The sequence below is a fragment of the Orcinus orca genome, chromosome 2, assembly GCF_937001465.1.
Source record: "Orcinus orca chromosome 2, mOrcOrc1.1, whole genome shotgun sequence".
Classification (NCBI taxonomy): domain Eukaryota; kingdom Metazoa; phylum Chordata; class Mammalia; order Artiodactyla; family Delphinidae; genus Orcinus; species Orcinus orca.
In genome coordinates, this window is record NC_064560.1 from 129,694,810 (window position 1) to 129,719,059 (window position 24,250).

General features: G+C 36.8%; 1 long non-coding RNA gene across 1 annotated transcript in view; it reads right to left on the bottom strand.

Annotated features, from left to right (window-relative positions):
* The window catches only part of LOC125963386 (uncharacterized), a 105,766-nt gene extending 90,441 nt beyond the window's left edge, over nucleotides 1-15,325 (bottom strand). Inside the window, exons 1-2 of the long non-coding RNA XR_007475272.1 lie at nucleotides 15,217-15,325; nucleotides 2,982-3,089 (exon numbers count right to left, since the gene is read on the bottom strand). This is a non-coding gene — a long non-coding RNA (uncharacterized LOC125963386). The remainder of the gene's footprint in view (nucleotides 1-2,981; nucleotides 3,090-15,216) is intronic.
* Nucleotides 15,326-24,250: the final 8,925 nt, after the last annotated feature.

A 24,250-nucleotide genomic window follows, 5' to 3' on the forward strand; every position in this document is an offset into this window, starting at 1 on the left:
TTGGAAACCAAGTAAAGAAAGACTTTCAAGGAGGAGGGAGATAATATGATGTCAAATGATACTGATAGGTCTAATAAGATGAAAAATGAGAATTGATTGGATTTGGCAACAAAGAAGCCATTGGTGACTTTACCAAGATCAGTTTTGCTGCAGTGATGGAGGTGCCTGACTGGAGGGAATTCAGGAAGAAACAGAGGAAAATTGGAAATGGCAAATATACACCACTCAAAATATCTTGCTGTAAAGAATAGAGAAATGAGGCAATAGCTAATTAGCTATGTGGAGTCAGGTGTTTTTATCTTCAAGACTGGAGAAATGGTAACAATTGTATGTTGATGAGAATGATCCAGTAGAGGGGGAAGATTTTATGATGCCAAAAAAAAAGGGGAGAGAATTGCTGCACAGGGCAGGAGGAGATGGCACATACTATGCAAGTCAATGAGTTAGCCACAAAAAGATGCTCAGTTTATCTATGTAACGGAAAGCAGGCAAGTCTGGACATGTTCACAATTTTCCAGTATCTCATGAGATATAACAGGGATTGAGAATACTATCATTTTCATAATAAAAGTGAAGAAAATTATTAGAGATTTTCAAAAGACAAGGAGGTAAAAAAGCATAGGGGCTTAGAGCATAGACTAAGACAAAAGAATGAGTCCAGCTACACCATTCTAAGCTCAAGTTTCTTAATCTTCAAAAAGTTATTGTGAGGGCTTCCCTGGTAGCACAGTGGTTAAAGATCCGCCTGCCAATGCAGGGGACACTGGTTCGAGCCGTGGTCCGGGAAGATCCCACATGCCATGGAGCAACTAAGCCCGTGCGCCACAACTACTGAGCCCGCGAGCCACAGCTACTGAGCGTGCGCACCTAGAGCCCGTGCTCCACAACAAGAGAAGCCACCGCAATGAGAAGCCAGCGCACCACAACAAAGAGTAGTCCCCGCTCTCAGCAACTAGAGAAAGCCCACGTGCAGCAACAAAGATCCAACTCAACCCAAAATTAATTAATTAAAAGAAAAAGTTATTGTGAGAATTAAGTGAAATATTTAGAGAGCTAATCACAGTGTGGTGGAGCCTAGCTGCAGTTACTCAACACCACCTATGCCCTCTCTTCCTTGGCACGTGCTTTACTATATTTCCCAGCTGTGGCTGAAGACAGGTATGGCTATGTGAGTGAGTTCTGTATATATGAAAATGGGCAGAGTGATAAACACCAGTTCCAGGCCTGGCCCCCTCTAACTTCTGTAACATTCTTCCTCTCTTCTGCTTCCCTCATCATTCTGCCAGCAAGGGGTGCACTGGAGGATTTTGAAGCCCTAGAAGATGGCAGAGGCACTAACTGGAATGAGAATGGGTCCCTTCTGATTTGATGTAAGCAAGGAACAAGCCTTTATTTACTTTAAGGCACTAAGATTCTTGGCTTGTTTATTAAAAGTGCAAGAATTAATTAGCTAATACAATGAGTCCTTAATAAATGTTAAATATCAGTATCAAGGTGGTTAGCCCCAGACGACAGCATTAATTGATGATAGAGGTCAGCAAACATTCAGGTTTTTCATTCCCTAATCCTCTCTACCCTATGCACGAGATGATCTAATTTTTGTCCACTGTACATAAGAAGCCATTATCCCTTTCAGAGCATAAATCCTACTGTGCTAGAAAAGGAAGAACAGAGTTAGATCTTGTCAGAACTCCATCTATAAGCCATCTTATAATTACCTTAAGCAGCAAACTCTGTTGCTTTGGCTTTCTCCTTTTAAGTTGAAATGTAACCGAAAATAAATAATTGAGGTTATATATCACTGAATAAATCAGATTATGAGTATCTGATCTATTGATGCAGAATATCTGGTAGTCTATGGTTTATATCACAACTAGGTCACAAGAGAAAACACCCCCAGCTACCATCTCTAAACTTTATGTGGACAGACAGTGGTTGACATTTTTCAATTAGAAATATGATGACTGCTACGCTAGAATTTGCTTAATTCAAAATGAATCCAATTTTCTTTCTTATACCTTTCCACTTGTTTAATTGGAACATAACATTAGGAAAAACTCTTTAATATTCAAGAAGCATATCTCAAATAGCATCATGTCATGAATATTCCCCACTGTAAAGTCATACTTCCGCTTTGACCTTGTTGTCATTGTTTTGTTACATAAATTATTCAGCCTGGTATGTCTTATAGATTAAATACTCTAGAAACAAATTAAAACGCATCCCAGCAGCTTAAAAATGTCAAGGAAGTCTTCTCCGAATACCTCTTGTAAAATGGAGTAGTGAACAATAACTCCATAAAGTAGGCAAGATGCCTTGTTTAGAGATCGAATTGCCAAGTGAAATAACCATCTCTCTACAAAAAAACAATCTTAGAACTCACCTCTCATTGTTGACTACAGTCAGGCATATACAGCTTGACCACTGACGTGTGGAAGAGAGAAACCAACACTCTCCCTGCCCAACACCACAGGCTTTTTATAGTCAGGACATGCAGGCTTAAAGAGACACATTTTCCCCAGAAGGCAGCCTGCTCAAGCTTCCTTTGTCCATAGAAGAGAGGTACCAGGAAGACAAAAGAGTTCCTGAGCAGAGCTTTCCAACAATAGAATGGGCTGCTATGCCATGAGTCCTGGTAACCAGAAGTTCTCACCGAGAAGCAAGATGACCAATCATGGCAGAAGGTACAAAAGGGTCCCTTAATTGCATCAAAGGCTCATTCAGTCATTACTTCAAGAAACCTCTATTAAGCAACTAATCTGAGAATAGGCACTGAGAATACAATAATAAAGAGACAATATCCCTTGAGAAGCTACTAGCACTCCCATAACATGTTCTCTGTGCCAGGAGCTGTTCTGAGTGATTCTGAGCTTTACAGGTATTAACTCATCTAATTCTAACAACAACCCTATGAAGGTGGTCTTCTTATCATACTTATTTTATAGATGGTAAACTGGATCCAGAAAGATTCAGAAACTTACCAAAGTCACATAGAGGGCGAATGATAAGGGGCTTGAACACAGGCACCCTGACTCTGGGTTCATGCTCCATCTCCTGCCTCCTCTTCCTTAGGCTCTGAGGTCCAGCATCTACCAGGAGTGACCGACAAGAGAGTCACAGTTACACGCCGATAAGGGCAAGAGTAAAGGCATGTACAGTAAACGCATGTAGAGAGTACAGGGATACACCTGTCCATCAGGAATTTCCAGGCTGCTTTCAAACCTTTATGTCTGATTTTAAGGTCAAACTAAGTGTAACAGAGAGAGCACAGAGTTAATTTTAGACTTGTACAATTTGTCCCAAATTTGTGAGACAGTATTGTTCTTACACAGAGTAGCCTGTACACTTGTGAAGGGTATTGAGCCTTCCCAACTCATAACACCACTCTTACACTTTGCAGAAGAGCTCTACATTGCTAAAGTCGGCTATGAACTCTGTTGTTATGGCCAGTCAGGTTTCTTTCCCCTAAAATCAGGAGAAATAGGTTCACTAGGCCGTGACTTCAGGATTTAAAAAAAATTTTTAAATAGTTAATTTAAGCTCTTAGAGCCATTTTTGCATTAAAATGAATTGACCTCAAGACCATTATGATCAGCCATACATAAACAATCTATCAGATGCTCTAACAAACCGATTCCCCTAAAATACAATTGATTCTGGGGTTGTTGATATCCTCAGCTTACCTTCAAGAGGTAAAAATGGTAAAGCCCATCCAATAAATGGGGCTTCAGTAAATATCCCTAATATATTCACATTCCACCTTTCTTTTATGCAAGCCTGTCACACTTTCTGATAAAGACTGATCTGCATTATTCAATTCTTCCCCAAAAAAGTTCGCCCCTCCTTAAAGATGGCTGCAAGCAGTTCTGATTTAGAGATACAGGCAACAAGTTTGTTGGTCTTTTTGCTTCACAAATAAACCTCTCCATTTAAGAATAATAATTACCATGGTAACCCTAACAGCTTAGGAATCGTTCAAGCATGCAGTTTCTATGGAGAGAAAAATCTCAGCCTTTCTGAAGCTTGTTTAACCCTTCAAGATTCGGTGTCCATTTTTCTATGGCAGAGTCAATTTGGTTTAAATTTTTGTCAAAATAGATAAGAAACCTTTTCACTGGAGGCGTCGGGAAGAGACGGACACAGACAGAATGAGAAATAATATTTTTAATAGTAATCTGATCACATTTAAAGAAATAAAAGCCAAACATGGCATTTGAAATAGCATTTGGCTCAGACACACGGAGCACTCTTGCACATCTCGGCTCTGAGATGAGGGTCTAAGGAATAAATAGCACTGTCAGTATGCAGTCAATGGGGAGGTTGTACCTCAAGCCATTCAGTCACCTCTCCTTCTCCTCGTGGAGCATAAAGCTCAGATCATGTAGGAAATGAACAATCCTGATAGCATAATTTGGCTGTAACTGTACCTCCTGAGCGGAGGTCAGAGGCTGGACCAGGGTCTCCTGGCTTCTCTGTCTGCCTTTTCCTCTTACCTTTGCCTAATGGCATTTTGCCTGCAGTACCAAATGTGAGAGGCAAATGAAAGCCTGAAAATTTGCGGCACGTGCAGTGTAATAGGAACAAATGCGTACCTCCCAGCAAAGTACAATTCCTATTGAACTAACACTGAATTGGGTTTGCACAACCATATTAGAATAATGAACTCTCAGCTAATCTCATGCGCTATGCACAAAATCTTAAAAATATCATATATTCTTGCTAGCATTGCTTATTAGTGGTTAGCAGAAGGAATTCTCATTCTGAATCCCTCTCCAGTAAAAACTGCATTCTGTCAGTGCATTTGAAAAGCCAGTTACAGTGATATCAGAGGAAGAAATGGAAGATTATACTGTCCACATACAAGTGCATTCATCTTGTCTCCAAGAAAACCTAAGCTTGATTTGTGAGCTCCCCTGGTTAATATCTCAGAATATATTTTTTCTCATTTAATTTACTCCACTGTTTGCAATTTCATTATATAATTTAAATTGCATTGTCTAGGAACTGTATAGTTCATCTGGTGAATTTGTTCTGTCGGTAAGCTTACTTCTTGTACGTGTCTATTAAAATTTTAATAAAAGTTTCACTGGTGGGCAAGCCAGGAGTACTTCCAGAGAATTATCAGTATTTCGTACATGTTCTTTATGTCAGTGAAGATGGAGAACGGGAAGGTAAAGGGTGGAGGGATCTGATTTGAGCACAGTTTTCTAACAAAGATTTGATGATGATGATTCATGTTATTATTATTATTACTATTATTATTTTATGAGTATTTCCTTCTACAAGATATCCTCTCCAAAAGCAAAAGAAAAAGAAAATCTATTAAGAGGAACAGCCAATTTTTCGCTCACAACCCCTTTATCTTTCTGTCAAATTCTGATGCACATACAGGGCAATGAGCCTCTGAAAATAATGGTTTGTGGCCTTGGTAACTGAAGGCAAGAAGCAATATAACCATTGCCAAATCTCATGATGGGAATGAAATAAACTTCTGTCACTACATTTTATCTTTTTCCAAATCCTTTCACACCTTCAAATCGTTCTTCATTTCCCACTCCTTAGCATTGCACTTCATTATTTCTTGTTTCCAAAACTGTTATGCCTAGGTCTACAGCTAAAGGAAGAGCTTGTAGTGGACTAAGCGAGATTCTTCTCAAAATTGCTTTAGGTGAGTTTTTGCGTTACACTGGTTTGGATCTTGGAAGCTTAAATGGCACTGGATTCATGACACCAACACAGACAGTTTTAATTTTCATGTTGAGATAAAGATAGTGTGATAATAGCACCTTTTCCAAATGACCTGACAGTCCCTTCGGTTGGCACCCAATCCTTTTTGTCATTTCCTAGTCCTCTCCTACCCTCTCATAGCATGTTTTTCTTTATTCATAAATAGTATTACCTCTGCTATCTTGAATGTAGTGAATTGAAGAGGTTTCAAACTATCAGGAAAAGTTGGATACTTTTTCAGTGTCTCCAGCAGCCCTCAGTTGGAGAAGGACCAAGAAAGGTTATGCTTTCAGATCTCTTTTCCTTCTCCCTGCCACAGTGCCTAAACTTCCAACGTTACAGGCCATTCTTGGGTATGACAGTATCTTTTATTTTAACTGTGAGGCTCCTTCTCTTAAAATGTAACTGACCCAGGGAGGAAAAAGGCATTAAGTTAGTTACTTATAATGGTCTAGGTGAATTCCTACATTTGAACTCATTTTCTTCCCCTGACATGTAGCTTAAACAGAGTATCAAGGGAAGAGTACTTGCTATTGGTGAAAATTAGCAAGGCTGTTGTGGCTAGTTCAGAGCATTGAACGTTCTCAGGGGGAAACATTTTTAGGTGAAAAACCTCCATGAGAACAGTAGAAGGATTATGGAGATAATGTTTGCAAGCAAAGACAAAAGAGACCCAGGAAGGAGATGAGATGGGAGATGAAACTAAAGAAGCTCAGTTCCTCCTTCTATTACCCAGGGCCTTGAGGGTACATCAGGACACTACATAAAGTCCTTGTGGATATACCCTTAAACTAAACCTTCTATCCTGGGCCTTTTAAACCTTATAACCTAACCATCACATCTTTGAAAGGATTTACCAATTATTAGAACCACCAGACATACTGTTAGATGTTAGGGCACATATATAAATATATATAATATACATCTATAAATATATATGCAAATACATATAATAACTGCACCATCAGACTGGCATAGGGGTTTTATCAACTTTTTCTTTTGCTTCCACCTGACTGTCTTCCCCCCAAGTTATAGGCTAGATTATTCCAAAGTTTTCTGCATCCAACAAGAAAGTCAATAATCATACTCAGCCCCAGATAATTTAATGTTGTTCTACTCTAGGGTAATCATTTAACGTTCATCAATTGTGTAATGAAGGGATGAAAAAGGTACAATGAAGTGAGTAATACTACGTTATACTAGAGAACAATCTATTTTTAAGATAGCTGAGAACACACATTCAAATAAACCAACTGAAGAAAAATGAATTTAAAAAAGAAAAAAAAGGAAACTAGGTGAGGGTTATGCAGGAACTCTTTGTACTATCTTCGCAACTTTTCTGTAAATCTATAATTATATCAAAATAAAATTGTCTTAAAAGAACAGGAAAAGAAAAAGAAAAACAAGATGGAGAAGGAGAAGTAAAAAAAGGAGAAAGAGACCTCAATACTAAGACTGGGTGAAAAATAAGGATAAATGGGTAATTTTTAATGAGTTCCCACTCCCTCCAGGCACTGGGCTAGGTGCCTTTTTGTTGTTGTTCATTAATTCTGACATCATTCTTATGAGGTAGATATTATTAGTCTCATTTTAAGATGAAGTTCATTATGATTCTAGAGGATAAAACTGTATCAAGATCACACAGACAGGAAACAACCAAGCTAGAATTTGACTCAATGTGTCTTAGATTTAGAATTCTCTTCTAATATAATGTTGTATGTCAATTATACCTCAATAAAAATTAAAAAAAGAACTCTGAATTTTTCCTCAGGTCCACTTTCACCTCTTACTGTTCCCTGTGGTCTTTGCCTTTGCCAGACAACTACTTGATAGACAGGTATCCAATCAAACTTTCATCCTATTCGGTTGATGTGATTTTTTGCTTTGGCATAAGATACGCTGTCCTTGTGAAACACCCAGGTCTGTGTTTAACTTTGTAAGGGAAGGAGTTCAAGGAAAACCCAGCTGAGGTACCCAACCCTCAGTGCTGTGATAGTTGCATTTTATATCAAACAGTCTTCTAATATTCTCTTTGACAAGTAGAATCCACACTCCCTCATGTTAAATTGTTAATGGCTTCCCTAGTGGTTGGCTTCTGGTTCTGATTTCATCATAATTTAGACTCCTTATTTTATGTCAGTAAAAATGTCTAGAATAACATCACAGCCCTTGGCTAGAAGCCCTTGATGTGCCCAGGAAACAAGGTGTATGCTCATGTAAGCCTATTGCTGGCTCTCTTGCCCTCTCTTTTTTTTTTTTTTTCTCCTTCTCCCTGGCTTTTTTTTTTTCTCTCTCTCTCTTTTTTTCCATTCTGCTTGTAATGCTTCTATTGTTTCTTAAAACACTCGAAGAGAATCCATAACATATCCATGTTATTGGTTGGCAGATATTCCAAAGGATGTATCTGACCTCAAAATCTTTAGTTGTGATTCAGTGATGTATTTCATCACTGTGCACTGTGATTGGTGCACTGTTGTTCTATAAATGTTAGCTATCTCAACCTTTGGGAAAGAGGGAAAATACTCAACACAATACCTTTTGTTTCTGGTGCTTTAGGCAGGTGTTCTGTTTTTTTTTTTAATGCCTGAAGGATTCTGTTCGGGCAATGACCTTATTTCAATTTGAGTATGTAAATGTCTCCAGTTTTCATAACAAGCGTCCATACTTGCGAGGGACCTGCTATAAAATGCAGCACAGGAATCATTCATTCCTCCTAACATTCTCTCAAAGGCTGAAGTTGCTTCAAAGGAAAGATTTCATTCTTCAGATGTCCAGGCAACTACTAGAGTTGGTACAGCATACTCTAAAAATCTGTTCCTCTAAAATACAGATTAACAGTGCTCTTCTCAGACTCAAGATGTCTAAACCCATAATGCCATACTCTGAGATAAAACAAAACAACAAACATAAAGTTTGCCCTTGCTTCTTTCCACCAGTCTGTCTGTGATAGGTATAGTTGCTCCCACAAGGTCCCTCATATATAGTTCCCCACCAAAGTTCATGTTCTGGAGCTCTCTTTGATAGCAAGCTTAGGAGGGTGTAAGACAAGGCCATCATTAATTAGTCCCATAGGTAGGGTGACCATACAGCTGATCCTCCAAACCAGGATATTTTGACAATGAAACTAAAAGCTATTAATAATATATACTAGGAAAATATATATAAACTAAGATTGTCCTAGGTATGCTGGGATGTAATGTCACTTTGTTCTCTGGTATAATTATTAAGAGTATCTCAAAAAAAAAAAAAGTATCTCCTCTCACTCTCAAAATGTCCCCATTTTGAGCAAGAGATTAAATTAGTGGTTCTCAAGCTTTTCGGTCTCAACTACTTAACCCTATTAAAAATTAATTAGGACCCACCCAAAATAGCTTTTGTTTATGTGGATTATATCTCTCAGCATTTACATGTTTAAATTAAAACTGAGACGTTTAAAAAATATGTATTTATTAATTCACTTAGAAATAAAAATAAATGCCTTATATGCTTACATAAATAACATATTTTTACAAACTCTATTTTCTAAAACCAATTAGGCAGAAGGTGACATTGTTTTACATTTTTGGAAATCTCTTTAATGGCTGGCCTAATAGAAGACAGCCGGATTCTCAGGTTTGCTTCGAGATTCAATCTGTTGTGATATCACATGTTATGTAGCTTATGGAACACTCTCATGAGAAAATGAGAGTGGAAACAAAAACAAATAAACCCTGGTATTATTATGAAAATAATTTTGTCCTTGCAGACTCTCTGCCTACACTTTGAAAACTGCTGGATTATATCATCTCCTTACTTTTAGGTAGGAGAAAGCTACTTCACAGAGCCTCCTAAAACTGGCAAAATCACATTTGCCTTTTCTTGTTTTCTCAGCCTAGGACACAATTCCACTTAATCTTCAGTTGGCCACTTCCTTTATATCGTTTACGCTTTCACTTTAATGTAGTCTCTCCTGACTTCCAGGAGACTAAGTCAGAATCTTTGCTAAATAGTTTTGAAGGAACACTCGCTGTGCTTTCTTCCTCCTAGTACTTACTGTCATTTCATGTCATTGCTGATGGAAATACCTGTCTACTTCACAGACTGTAAGTCTCAAGATGGTGAGGGCTGGGTCTCTATCCTTCTCAACACAGTGCCTTAGACTGCTTGGCCATCCTGACTTCTCTATCCTTCTCAATGTTGTCCTCCTTCCACCCGAATAGTGTTTGACACAGAATTACTGCTTACTGAATATTTCATGTTCAAATTACTTGTTGAATGAACCAATTAAGGGCATGCCTAACCTTCATATACTAAAAGTCAGAGCATCCGTTTGTGGTTGGGCAGAGATGAGGTTACTGTCTGTGACAGAATAAAACTAAATGTCTGTACTTCAATCATTAATTAGTTAATTTTAAAACCCTAAGTATCTGACAAAAATCTCATAATTTTAGTATAAGTTTTACTAAACACTGAGATACAGACCTAATTATAATAAGTACAAAGTAAAGGCAGACCAAAGATTGGAGAAGTGATAGGACTTGGCTACTCCAAAAGCTTTTATGAATATAAAGCAGCTTGGTGACAGCATGCATTTATTACTTATCTTACTTATATTAGATGGTCCTTCACTACTTCATCCTCAGGGAACTCTTTTTCTTCGGAATTTCTGTACTACTGAGTGTTTTATATCCCTACGATCCTTTTCATATAATGCCCATATGTTGTCATTGTTTTTTATGAGCTCTGTCATATCCTTTGCTAGACGATACGTTTGAGAGCTTATACTATGCGCCTTATAATTTTTTATCTGCCCATAATACCTGTATAGGACAACATCCTGCACACAGTAGGCACTGACAAATAGGTGGGCATGATGCAGAGGTATGCATTAGAACACTAAATTGCATCAAGTTTATCTTATTTTTAAAAAGGCAAAAACAACAAAAGAATGTTATGTGGACTACACAAAAGTTTGAAGACAAAAAAAACAAAAACCAAAAAACTATTCTTGGAATCCCGCCATGTACCTTGACTGAGACCCTTTATGATGAATGCTAACCTTCAGCAACTTTGATACCCATGGGTATTCATGAGGGAACAGAGCTCCAGTTCTGCAGTACATTCTCAGCCTCAGGGTTTAGCCCATCTCATCCTCTTTGAGTTATGGGTCCCTGTTCTTTTACTCAGATTTATGAATTCACACAGCATCACAGGAGGCAGGTACAGCATATAAATCAAATAATGCTGGCACGTGGGACAAGCTGCAAAATTATCATTGTCCCTTTGCACACCTCACGTCAGAGTGAGGATATGTCCAATAGTTTAGAAGCTTGAAACAGTTAACATGACTCTTTAAGTGGCTTTTTCTGTGGGTTTCATTTAGGCACAAGAAAAAGACAGATTTCATATATTCCTGCACTCAACAAAATTTACAGCCTAACTGCAGAATATATAACATGTGATTCTGTTTGTTAGAAAATGATGTTGGACTGGTCATTCTCCAATGTTCCTTCTAGTTCTGAAGTTCTACAATTCAATAAAATAATATTTTAAATGTTTGATATTATTTGATACCAGTGGCTCTGGGAACATTAAAAACCAGTTTCCCCATCAAAGATAATTACATTTAGTGTTTTTCAATGGATCTCCACTGTTCAGACAATAAAAAGTGATAAGTGTCAACAAAGGAAAGCATTATCTTTACACTAACAGATTTTGAATGATCTATACCAAGATAACTCCAGGTAAGTGTGGCGCAGACCACTGGTTTTTAAATCAAAGACTCATTTCCCCATCTACAGTTTTAAAGGTGTTGCTGGGAACTAATTGCCCAGACAGAAGGCATATACAAGTCCAAGTCCCCCTTACATTTATGTGGCCAATAGAATAAAGCCATTCAACTGCAGCCAATGGAATTTGAGCACAAAGGATATACAGTATATGACTTCCAGGATTAGCCCATACAAAGCTCCCATATAATTCTTCATGCCCTCTTTCTTGACACTCAGAGCAATCTCAGAAACCACATGATGTAGATAACAGAGCCTCCATCTGCCTGGAGCTACAGCGGGCAGAGCTTCCTTCCCACTCCCTAAACAAACTACCCCACCCCCAACCACTAATGCCTGAACTTTATATGAGTAGAAACATGCATCTATTTTGTAAGCTGCTGATATTTTGGAGTTTTTTTTAGTTATACAGCAGCAACTACTACTCTAGCCAGTGTAACTGAGCTTGCACTATTTCTTCCAAAACGAACCACAACAAAAATTATTTTCTTTCAAACTTTTAAGAATGTTCTCTTTTGCTTTCCCTGAACCTTGACATAGGCGCACATTTGTGAAAAGCAAAAGGATGTGTTTTGGTTGAAGTGTTAAACTTTGCTTGTTATTAGAGCCTAGATACTTAAAGATTAAATTCTAAAAAGAATTCAATACTGACAGAGAATGAGGTCATGCAGAAAGGAGATTTCTACTACATCGATAGTAATTAAAAAAAAAAAATTCCCTAGAAGGGTTAGACACAGTGTAGTTCTCATGCACTTTGAAGTAACTACATTTTCCACCAGCATCTTTCTGTCATTTCAATCGAACTGATTGTTCCATGTTGGCAAAAATGAAATTTGGGGTAACAAGTTCCCCTTGTCATTTCTATTATTCTGAAAGGTGAAAAATAACTTTTTGAATGCTCTATTTTTGACTAAAATATTTTCACAGCTGTCCAGAAAGATGAGGTCCCCTCAGCTCTGTAGCAGTGTGAGTGCCTGCACCAGCACCCACCCGCTTTCCCTCACTGACTGGGTAGTCTTAACACACTTACACAGCCATATCAGTAGTTTTGTTTTCATCCTCTTATTGTCACTCATCATTTGCCCAGATAGGATTCAGCTTCGGTTTGTACCTTTCCCTGCAGGAAATTTTCTAAACTCATACTGCTTCTCTGCCTTTCTTTCTAACATGCCTGAATCTTTGGGATTAGTACCTCTTCTGCTTGAGCTATTTCTGTTACAGAATGTTACCAAGACTCAATCTTACTTATGCTGTCATATTCTTTATTACTTTACAATCTCAAGTTCACTTTCTTTATTGGCTATACTTTGTGCTATAATTTACAGACATTAGAGTCACTAAATATTGTTTTCCTTCCTTGTGCCAATTATCTTCTCTTGTAATCACTTTGTTATTATTATACCCTTATCATATGATAGTACTGAATTATACAATTTCTTCAGAGAATTCATGGCAGATTTTGTCAAATGTTTGAAGACATTAATTATTCTACAACATTTTTTCCTGAAATATCAATCTACTAATTATCTCTTGAAGAGAAACTCTAGTTGTTCTACCTCAAACTACCAAGTTTGAGATCCTTCTATATTATGTCTTAGACTCAGATTACATGTGTTTAATACTAATTATCATCAGATGCCTTTCTGAAAGCTGTTTGCTCCCCAATTGATATTAAATTTATGTGCTTGAGTTTCTAATTTTTGCTTTTTTGAGGACTTGGATATTTTTCCATTTCCAGTCATGAGACCCCAATCCAATTTTTCATCTGTCTCCATGCTTAATTGTAGTGGCTGTGAAATAATATGCAAATTCCTGGCATAAATTCATCCGAGTTTAGTACTTTCTTCCTATATCCTAACACTATCTGGTCAAAAATTTGAAGGTCTTTTTCCTAGATGAAAATAAAAGGAGTTGAGTGAGTTGTCTCTCCCTCTCTGGTTATGTCCCTTTAAAGGTTCAGTTCATGTGAAAGCATTTTATTATCATTATATTGATTTAACGAAGAAATTTTTTGAATCCTAGAAGTTAAATGACAAAAGAATGAAACAAGCAAAGACATATGTTTATAATGCCAAAGAGGGAGAATCTTTTAAAACCCATTCTCATGGCCCTTGCCTAGGTTTTACTTGTAGCTCTCCCAAGGCAATCTCACTAACGAAGTATTCTGTATGGTTATGCCCACAGCTGTGCATCCTTGGGACTTTCAGCAGTAAAGGTAAGTGAACTTCAATTACATTTGTTCTCAATTAGCACCTACATACTTGCATTTTATTTTGCTTGCTTTTTTCAGTTTCAGTGAAATTTCTTTCTCAAGAGGTTTAACTGATTTCAGATCAAAACTTTGAAAAAGGTTGATGTTGTAAAGCTTCTGAGGAGAGCTTAGGGTCTTTAAATTTTATATCTTTCAAAGATTTTCCTGGGATCTAGAATTTCTCTTCAATGTGAAAGATATGTTCCATAAACAGAGGCGTTTTCACCTTTATGGCTTGCAGTTCCTTTAAAACTACGTTATCTTCAAAAGCATGTTTTGATTTTGGTTTTGGTTTTACATTTCAACCAGGATGCTCTGTTAGGCCCCATACTCTGTGCAAGCTACTTCAAAGTGTCCATGGATAGGGAGAAAGCGTTTCATACTCTTTTTAAGAAATTAATTCATAAGGGAAAATGAATACTGAAGCCTACAGATACAACCACTACAAGAGAAGCTTTCCAGTTGCTGCTCCAGGCCATCATAAAATAACACTGGCCTTTGTGATCTCAGCGATCTTGTTTTTCATTACTTCCTACTGCTGTTTATACACCTGTTTTCACTTGTTTTGTCATCCTGTTCAGAACAACAAAAATACATATTGCTTGTCTCATTTTGCCCAGTACGTTAAATAGAGGCTCTGTTTCAGCAATTCATAGGAAAACAAGAATTACTTTCTACATTCCTTCCCAAACAGGGTCCTAAAGATGCTTTAAGCATGGCAATAATTTACTCAGTGATTACATATTAACTGTGGAAGCAATGTTAAAAATTTCATTTCTCAAAAACTGACTGCTTCTAATTTATTTTAATTGAATGCTGAGAGACTCGCTGGCTGTAAAACAGAGGAAAGCAGTTCATTTGAGTCTAAAAAATGGATGCAAACCCAAATGCTCACAGGGGTCAGGCATGGAATAGAAACGAGTGAAGCAGACAGGATGGATTCAGCAGTAAACTGAGCAGTGAGGCTTAGGCCTTATCTAAGGAGGTGCTCCGGCTGCGGAGAGCTGGCTAGCCCGTGGTTGCCTTAAGGGATTTAGGTTTCTGTTTCCAGATCTTCCAGTTTTTCAAAAGATGCCAGGAACTTGGATTTTTCTGTGAAACATTCTGCTTCTCAAATGCTGGCAAACCAACTTAAAATATTTTAAAAACATCTTTTTTCCATTCTCTTCCCTGATGTGTCACTACTGAAAGAGTTCAAGATAACCCGAAACTAGGAAATTCTCTATATACACAATTACACGTACATATGCATATATGGTTTCAGGGTCCAGAGAGGAGAGGAAAACAAGTGTTTACTCTTTCAGAAATTCTGAGGTAGGAAAATTGCCTGAACTTCTAGATAGTGACATTCAGAAGACTCGCGAGCATAAAGTTCAGCACCCTCCACTGAGATACGCAGGAAGCTGGAGTCACCTGCCAGAACAACTGCCCCTGGACAATGCCCCCGAAACAAACAGCAAACTGACTCACCACAGACAACCAGGCGGCGAAACTTCTTCACTTAACAAGAAGACAACTTGCCGCCAGAGACTGTTCCGCTTTCGCGCATGCTCAGAAAGGACCACTTTGACCTCTGTACGACCTTCCTGGAAGGGCGGGACTGAGCTTATCCACCGTCTTTGAAGTGCCTGGAGCGGAGGCGGGGTGGGGGTGGGGCGGGCGCATGATCTCTGCACAGGGCCTCGCCACCCCCGTAAATGGCAGGCCCTTGCAGGTGGCACCCCTGACGATGGAGTCTGCGCAGGACATACCTCAGGCGCAGCAGTCTTTCAGATTGCAAAGCAACTGGTCAATCGGGTCAACTGATTCCATGAAATAATCTTTGGGAAAAAATAATTATCCATGTCAGTTTTATTTGGTACCTATTAATTAATTATTATATCCTGCTCCCAGTTGATAAGTAAAACATACCTATCAACCAGTTTCTTTGTCTAAGTTACGTTAAAAAAACTGTTTTAAAAGAAATTATTTACTTAATAAACATAATATAGGCTTAATATTGTTACCTCTAATTTTAAATATAAAACTTGGCCCAGGGGCTTCCCTGGTGGCGCGGTGGTTGAGAGTCCGCCTGCCGATGCAGGGGACACGGGTTCGTGCCCTGGTCCGGGAAGATCCCACATGCCGCGGAGCGGCTGGGCCCGTGAGTCATGGCCGATGAGCCTGCGCGTCCGGAGCCTGTGCTCCGCAACGGGAGAGGCCACAGCAGTGAGAGGCCCGCGTACCACAAAAAAAAAAAACTTGGCCCAACGTATAGAAGTAATTATCCTCCAACATATATTTATGTTTTTTTATTTGCCTTTTAATGTAGGACTTTCTTTGACTCATCTTTTTTCTTCCTTAGAGTCTTATCACTTACTAGTCTTACAATTTCTTTCTACTTAGTTACTATAAAGAGACCATTTAGTCCCTCCATCTCCACAAATAACAATTTGACCTAAATTGTTATTAGTTCATTTATCAACAGCCAGAATAAAACAGGCATAAATCACTACCTTGAATTAGATGATGATTTCTTACATACGACAGCAAAAGTGTTAATAGAAAAAAATAGGTAAATTGGACTTCATACAAACTAAAAACTTTCAGGCTACAATTGATACCATTAAGTGAAAAGACAACTAACAAATTGAAAGTATTTGCAAATCATATCTGATAAGAGATTTGAATCCAGAATGTATGGGAATATATAACAATATATTTTTAAAAATCTCTTACAACTCAATAATAAACAGATAAATATTCCAATTTAGATAAAGGATCTAAAGAGACATTTTTTTCAAAAAATACACACATGGTCAATAAGCTCATGGAAAGATGCTCAATATCATAAGCCTTTAGGCAAGTACAAATCAAAACCACAGTGAGATTCCAGTTCACACTCACTAGAATGTGGTGAGGATATGGAGAAATTGGTACCCTCATACATTGTTGGTGGGAATGTGAAAAGATGCAGCTACTTTGGGAAACAGTTGCCCAGTCCCTCAAAGGGTTAAACATAGACTTACCATATGAGCCAACAATTCCACTGCTAGCTATAAACCCAAGAGAAATGAAAACAAGTCACCCAAGCCTTGGACAAATGATCATAATAGGCAAAACATGTAAACAAGTCAAATTTACATTAATTGATGAATGGATGAATAAAATGTAGAATATCCACACAACGGACATACAATGTTGAATGAGAAGTGTTGACAACAGACATACCTGTCACTTCGTGTCACTTCATGATCCTTGGGTAAAATCATTCATTTTTTTCTCCATTAACTATGTTGTTAGCTGTGAGGTTTCCATACATGCTCTTTATCTGGTTAAAATTCCCTCTATTCACAGGCTGTTAAGCATTTTTATCATGCAAGAGTGTTGGATATTGTCAATTTTTTTCTGCATCTATTAACACGGTCACATGTTTTTGGTCCTTTTTCTAGTAATATGGTGTATTACACTGATAGATTATCAGATGTTAAGCCAATTTGTGTTCCTGGAATAAATTCTACCTGCTTATGGTGTATACCTTTTACATACTACTGAACTTGATTTGCTAGTATGTTGTTGAGGATATTTGCTTCTATCTGTATTCGTAAGAAATGTTGGTCTGTATTTTTCTTTCATTGTAATATTGTGGTCTGCTTTTGTATTAAGGAACTACTGGGCTAATAGAATGAGTTGGGAAGTGTTCTCCTTTTTGAAAGAGTTTGTGAAGGATTAGTGTTAGTTCTTTAAATGTTTGGTAGAATTCACCTGGGCCTGGGATTTTCTTCTGAGAACTTTTAATTAATTTATTTATTTATTTTTAAATTTTTGGATTCACTTAGATTATAATTTATATTTTTTCATTTATTTAAAAAAATTTTTTAAATTTAAAATTCTAAAAAAAATTTATACAATTTTTAAAGGTTGCTTTCTAGTTACAGTTATTACAAAATATCGGAAATATTCCCTGTGTTGTACAATACTTCCTTGAGCCTGTCTTACACACAGTAGTTTTTACCTCCCACTCCCCAACTTCTATATTGCCCCACCCTCCCCAGGAAGTTTTTAAATAACTAATCTAATCATGTTACAGGTCTGTTCAGATTTTCTATTTCTTTTCAGTCAGTTTCAATCATTTTTGTCTTTCTAGGAATTTGTCTAGTTCATCCAAGTTATCTAATTTGTTGACATACAGTTGTTTGTAGTTTCCTTATAATCCTTTTTATTTCTGTAAAGTTGGTCATGATGTCCCCTCTTTAGCCCTGATTTTAATCATTTGAGTCATCTCATTTTCTTGGTCAGTCCAGCTACAGGTTTGTCAATTTTTTTTTAATATATGAAAATATAGTTTTGATTTTATTGATTTTTCTACAATGCTATACACAATGTCTCAGGAAATCAAAAGGGAAGAAATACTTCTCAACTTTTTCTATAAAGCCAGCATTATTCTGATGTCAAACACACAAAAATATTTCAGGGAAAGAAAAGTTTCCTCGTAAACACAGATGAAAAAATTCTTTTAAAAAATTAGCAAATAAATACAACAATATATAAAAAGATAATATATCATGGTCAAATGTGATATATCCTAGGAGTGAAAAGTTGGTTTTACATTAGAAAATCAATCAGTGTAATTCACTATATTAACAGTCTAAAAAAGTAAAAGATATGATCATCTCAATAGAAGCTATTGCGTTGGTCAAAAGGCTCGTTTGGTTTTTTCCATCAGATGGCTCTAGTAACGCTTAGTTGTCTTTAACTTCATTTGAAACAATTTTGTTAGATTGTATCATGACAGCTGCCATATCAGTGTGCATTTAAAAAACAACTTATCAAAATTGGTGAATTTTTGTGTTGCCATTTTAATATTGAAGATGGAAGAAAAAAAAGCAACATTTTCAGCATAGTATGCTTTATTATTTCAAGAGAGGTAAAAACGCAACTGAAACGCAAAAAAGTATTTGTGCAGTATATGGAGAAGATTCTGTTTCTGATGGAACGTGTCAAAAGTGGTTTGAGAAGTTTTGTGCTGGAGATTTCTTGCTGGACAATGCTCCATGGTCGAGTAGACCAGTTGAAGTTGATAGCGATCAAATTGAGACATTAATTGAGAAAATCAATGTTATACCATGCAGGAGATAGCCGACATACTCAAAATATCCAAATCAAGCATTGAAAATCATTTGTACCAGTTTGGTTATGTGAATCGCTTTGGGTATTTGGGTTCTACATAAGCTAACTGAAAAACGTTCCAGTTTTAAAACAAATTGTGACAGGTGGTGAAAAGTGGATACTGTACAATAATGTGGAACAGAAGAGATCGTGGAATAAGCAAAATGAACCACCACCAACCACACCAAAGGCCGATCTTCATCCAAAGAAGGTGATGTTGTGTATATGGTAGGATTGGAAGGGAGTCCTCTATTATGAGCTCCGTCTAGAAAACCAAATGATTAATTCCAACAAGTACTGCTCCCAATTAGACCAACTGGAAGCAGCACTCAATGAAGTGTCTGGTATTAGTCAACAGAAAAGACACAATCTTCCATCAGGATAACGCAAGACCACATGTTTCTTTGATGACCAGGCAAAAACTGTTACAGCTTGGCTGAGAAGTTCTGATTCATCTGCCGTATTCACCAGACATTGCACCTTCAGATTTCCATTTATTTTGGTCTTTACAAAGTTCTCTTAATGGAAAAAATTTCAATTCCCTGGAAGACTGTGAAAGGAACCTGGAACAGTTCTTTGCTCAAAAAGGTAAAAAGTTTTGGGAAGATGGAATTATGAAGTTGCCTGAAAAATGGCAAAAGGTAGTAGAACAAAACGGTGAATACATTGTTCAATAAATTCTTGGTGAAAATAAAAAATGTGTCTTTTATTTTTACTTAAAAACCAAAGGAACTTTTTGGCCACCACAATAAATAAGCTTTTGACAACATTCCAAATCTATTCCTAATAAAAACTCTTGGCAGACTAGGAAGAGAAGAGAACTTCCTCAACCTGATAAAGGTGAAGAAAAATCTACAGATAATATTATACTTAAAGATGAAAGACTGAATGCTTTCACCCTGAGATCAGGAACAAGGCAAGGATGTCTGCTGTCATCACTTTTATTAAACATTGTACTTGCTGTTCTAATCAGTGTAATAGGTAAGCCTAATGAATAGATGGCATCAGGATTGGAAAGAAAGACGTAAACTAGCCTTTTTCTCAGATATGACCATCTACATAGGAAATCCAATTAAATTTATCAGAACTGCAGGAACTAATGAGAGATTTTAACAAGACTGTACAATATAAGACCTATATACCAAAATCAATGAAAAACTGGAAATGAAAAATTTTTAAATACCATTTACAATAGTTTCAAAGTATTAAATTCTCTGGTAAAAACTAATGAAAGATGTACAAGACTTATCTGCTGAAAATGAAAAAAACATAACTGAGAGAAATTAAAGTAGACCTAAATAAATAGAGACTATACTGTGTTTATTAATTAGAAAACTCAATATTGTTAAGATGTTAATTCTCCCTGATTTGATCTATAGATTCAATACTTTCCGAATAAAACTACAGCAGCCTTTTTCTCAGATACAGACAAGTTTTTCTAAAATTCACATAGAAAGGCAAAGGAACTAAAATAGACAACTTAGAAAAAGAAAAGCAAAGTAAGAGAAGTTACACTACGTGACTCCATAAACTATAAAGTTACAATATCAAGACAGGGTGGTACTGACATCAATAGAGACAAATAGATGAAGGGAACCTAATAAAAAGTACAAAAGCAGACCACACTTATATTGTCAATTGACTTTTGGAAAAGCTGCAAAGGTGTCTCAGTGAAAAATTATAGTCTTTTCATCAAATGATGCTGGAATAATTGGATATCCATACACAAAGTAGAACTTTGATTACTACCTCACATCATCTACAAAAACGAATTCAAAACATCACAGACATATATGAAAGACCTTATAAAACTTCTGGAATAAAACATAGGAAAAAATCTTTGTGACTTTGAGTTAGAAACGATTTCTTAGACACAAGCATAATCCATAAAAATAAATTAGAAAATGGCTTCATCAAAATTAAGGACTTTTGTTTTCAAGAGACACCATTAAGAGAGTGAAATGACAAGTTCTATGCTGGCGGAATATATTTTAAAACCATATATCTGATAAATGACTTATATAAGTAACGTATAAGAAACAAACAACCCAATAAAAAATAGGCAAATGATATGAACAGACCAAAGAGAGTAAAATAATTGCAAATAAGCACACCCCAAATCCTCATCATCATTAATCATTAGGGAAATTCAAATTAAAAAACATAATAAGATATCTCTATACATCTATTAGTATATTTATATTTTTTAAAAACTGACCGTACCAAGTGTTGGCAAAAATATGGAGAAACTAGAACTCACATATGATACTTATAAGCTCTTTGAGGGTAGTATATAACTCTAATTCAGCTCATTGTCCTTATTAGTAACAAGTTAATTAATATTTATGAAACTTAATAGTAAAAGGTTTATAATTTGTTAATAACTAGTCAATTCTGACAAAGTAGACCAATTTATGTCTCTAACCATTGTACTAGGATAAAAATTCTCAGAGCTAAATGACATGTCTAAATCACTCTGCCATTTATTGTAATCCTAATATACACAAACTTGTATTTATCACAAATGAAATTATTAATGGATGTTTCTTTGGTCTACTTTCTCCCCAAATTCTATAATTTTATGGTGATAAAATTCTATTCCTCACATTATTTTCCTATTTAGAGACATGCATTTAAAATGTGTAAATTCTTAAATAAACTAAAAGATAAGCAGAGACAAAAGGAAAATGTGAAAAACAAGCCCCCACCCCCACCCCACAAATAAATAACCTATCATTTAGAACAAAGTCCTCTAGCCATTTCTTTCCTCACAGCCCCTGGGTTGTGCTGCCAGTTCTGATACTTCAGTTGCTTTTCCTCATATGCATTTGGAATGTTTCTGCCAGAGAGAACTGGCAAACATGCCCACAGTCACAAGGTTAATAATTCAAAGCATCTTCTAGTTTTTACAGTGAGGATAAGAGTATCCTTTACTTAAATGTGGCTCATTAGCTAAGACTTGAAAAACTTTTAACAGGCTTTTTGAGCCTACTTTCCAGTTAAGAAGTTCAATAATCCTGTGCTAGAGCAATAAATATTCCTTGTGGAACATGGTTTCAAATTTTATTATCAGGATGGTGCATATAGCAGGGAGATGCCCACATGATTATTTTTTATAATCTGTACAGGCAAAGAGACTCTCTTTGCCTCAGGGCCAAGACAACTGCACATGCATCTTCTATTAGTTCCTTCTCTCTCTGAACTTATGATAGGATAAAATTGATACTTTTTCACTTTACTGGGTATTTTGCTACAAAAACTATTTATCATTCTGCAAATATGTTTGCTGAATCTCTGAACTTATTGCCATCTGAGAGCTGCATGTAGAAAATTAAACAGCTCTGGTTCCTACCCACTAAGAGATTATAATCAGTTACTGATATGAGAGTAAGCATTAAATTTACTCTGCAGAATTGGAACGTCAGGTATGAGGTATGGATTGCAGAACTTGACCTAACTGTCTGGCAGAAATAAAGTTCTTAAAATAATGGAAAATATTGGTGAAAAATCACCAAGTATAAAGTTGTAAAATGGGTTACTGATTCTTATTTCATGTTAGTTAAAAGACATTTGATGTTTGAAATAAATCTGGGAAGATGATATAAATAAGAAGAAATAAATATAAAGATCCATGTGATGGACCTTCTTAAAAGAGGTGAAACATACCTATTAGTAATAAGATGCTTTTAAAAACGGGATGAAAAGATTTGTTGAATCCTGAGATTCTTCACAGAGGTAATTAGCATAGCAATGAAAGTTTCTGCTACTGTTCACATATGAATTCCCTGCAAAGCCTTTGTTGTTTTGGAACAGTAGTAATCATACTTTCAAATAAGCTACATCTAAAGGGACAGAAACGATTAAATAATGGTAATCGATTATAGTGAGTAAAAAACATGAGTAACTTCAGTTGAAATCACTTGTGTGCTAATGATTTCCATTGTGGGGTAAATAAGTTGCTAACATTTTGCATTTTTACTCCACATATGTTACAAGAAATAATTGTCAAGATATCTAAGCTGTTAAGACAGATTTGTGGTCCAAGGAGTCAAATTTGAGAATAGAGTGCTAGAAAATGGACTGCCATAGAGGCCACTGTGGTGGGCAAACTGCTCAAGTTCAAAAACCTGCAGCTGTTTAGTCTCATGATGATAAAATATAATGTTCCACTGAGCAACTAAAAGTCATCTACTTGGTTCCAAATGTGAGAAACAAAAGACCTACTTTCTGAACTCAGAAAAATGGAAATTTAGTTTTAAAGAGAGGCAGATTTAAATGAGCCTACATCACTGAGTGAGAAAGAGGAAGAGAAAAAAAGCAGAGTTAGAACATGAGGAGACTTGCCAAACTGAGGTGCCATTGGCTGAACTTTCAAAACTCATATCTCCTGATTTAGCACCAGGAAGGGTTAGGATTCAAGTGCAATTAACAGAGGTGGGGAGGGGTAGAGGGGATAGGAGGTTCTCATATTAAGTTGGGAATTAGATTAAATCCCCAAGTTCATCAAGGAGAAGTGACAAAGATGTATTTAAAATTCACTAAACTCTAGGGAACATAAAGCCCTTTGAAAAAGCTAAAAGAAATATGAAGGATGTATTTCCTCTTCCCTTTCCTTTAAAAAAATGATGACTGGTTTATTACCCTTAATTATTATAACTCCCTTGATTCACCTGGCAACAAATGGGCTTATCAGCCAGGGACCAATTTGAAACCCGAGAAAAGCGACACCACCCATCCTAATATCCTCTAGTTAGACAGCTAAAAAGTTGGACAGGAAAGTATAAATTCGCAAGGAAGTGATTCCTGAAAACTTTTCCTCTTCTCAGGGGCTGAAGCGATGGAGCAGAACTTTCTCCACTGCGTGCGCAAGGCCTGGGATTCCAAGGAGGAGTCCCAGGAACCAGAGATGATGCAAATCTTGAGCTTTGCGGACCCTGAGGAATAGCAGCTCCCTTTCTTTCCTACTCTGGGCCAACTCTCTGGGGACGACGAGGACTTCAATCAGAAACAACTTGCTACCCCCTGCAGGTGTCTGTGCAGCAGTTGTGCATTAACATCAAGTTAGACACTGTATCAGTTTTCAATAACCTCAATGAATAATAACTTGACATTTGAACAGAGCTTTATAATTTGAAACCTATTTTACACAATATTCTTTCTCTTCATTTTGAGACCCTAGAGCAGGGGTTGACAGATTACAGCCACAGAACAAATCTGGCCAGACAGCAGTTTTTATGAATATTTATTGGGACACAACCATGTTCCTTCTTTTACATATCATCTGTGGCTGCTTTTGTGCTACAAAAGCAGAGTTGAGTAGTTACAGCAGAGACTGTATAGCCCACATGACTAAAAT